A 1,342-nucleotide genomic window follows, 5' to 3' on the forward strand; every position below is an offset into this window, starting at 1 on the left:
GGCATTTTTTTTACAATCCTTCCTCCACAGTAAGGTAATGTGATTAAATAATCCAATCCATTCACAAAACGGCTCTCTGCATCTGCTCTGCTGTCTTCTGTCATATCACTGCACATTTGTGCATGGCTGAGATAAGAGTTTCCTTAACATTGTTATTTCGATAACCTGAAGCTGTTCTGTTACCTCTGGGCTCTCATCCTCTCCTATTTATACAGTGCAGCCCATCGCAAGTAGGAAGAAGCTCAGTATCGGCTCCTCCCGCCATAACCCCCACGTCCTCCTCGGCCTCCTGGACCACAGTTTCCTCCACCATACGGTCCCCCATGTTCCTGCTGCCACCAAAGTTTCCACTCTTCACTGGACCACAGTTAGAAGGTTGCTGGTTATAATTTCCAAAATCATTGTAATTTCAGCTTCCATAATTTCCTCCAGGTCCGCCTCCATATCCATTGTAGGCGTCCCCAAATCCACGTGCACTTCCATATCCATCTCCTCTTCCACTCCCTAGAACTCTGGACTTCCTGCATTTCGTGTCTTGACAGTGCTTCTCTTACTTCTGCATTATGACCATTAATGGTGTGGTATTTTTGCAATACCATTTTATCCACAGGATCATGGTCATTAAAGGTAACAAAGCCAAAACCTCTTTTCTTTCCAGATTGCCTATCAGTAATTATTTCAATAGTATCAATTTTCCCATATTCTTCAAAGTAATCTCTAAGGTGATGCTCCTCGGTGTCTTCTTTAATTCCGCCAACAAATAGCTTCTTCACAGTCACATGGGCTCCAGGTTTTCCAGACTCCTCTCTGGCTACCGCGCGTTTTGGCTCAACTACTCTCCCATCAATCCAATGAGGCCTCGCAGCCACGGCAGCATCTGCCTCAGCCATGGATGAGAATTTACAAAACCAGATCCTCTTGACCTTTTGCTTGCAGGATCCCTCATTACCACACAGTCTGTGAGCTTTCCCCATTGCTGTAGTAGTTTCTCAAACTTTCTTCAGTGGTTTCAAAGCGTAAGCCACCAATGAAGAGTTTACGGAACTGTTCCTTTTCTCTCTCCATCGCGGACTCAGTCGCTTCAGCCCGATTTCCCGCAGCCGAGCGAGAGAGAGAGAACTCCGCGCACGGACCCGAACCGGACTCGTCCTGACTCAGAGGCGACCATCGGCAGCTGCCCCGACCACGCGCACCCGCCGCGGAGACCTGCACACAGCACCGGCGCAGCTGCTTCTCTGAATTAAATTCTTAAAAGAAGAAATACAGATCTCCAGTAAACATTAAAACATGTTCTACATTCTTAGCTATCAGGAAAATGCAAATTAAAAATACTTTGAGATTC

General features: G+C 46.4%; 1 pseudogene; it reads right to left on the minus strand.

The window, feature by feature from the left end:
- Positions 1-242: 242 nt before the first annotated feature.
- LOC101603842 lies at positions 243-1,104 on the minus strand (annotated as a pseudogene).
- Positions 1,105-1,342: the final 238 nt, after the last annotated feature.

The sequence above is a fragment of the Jaculus jaculus genome, chromosome 18 (genome assembly GCF_020740685.1).
Source record: "Jaculus jaculus isolate mJacJac1 chromosome 18, mJacJac1.mat.Y.cur, whole genome shotgun sequence".
Classification (NCBI taxonomy): Eukaryota; Metazoa; Chordata; class Mammalia; order Rodentia; family Dipodidae; genus Jaculus; species Jaculus jaculus.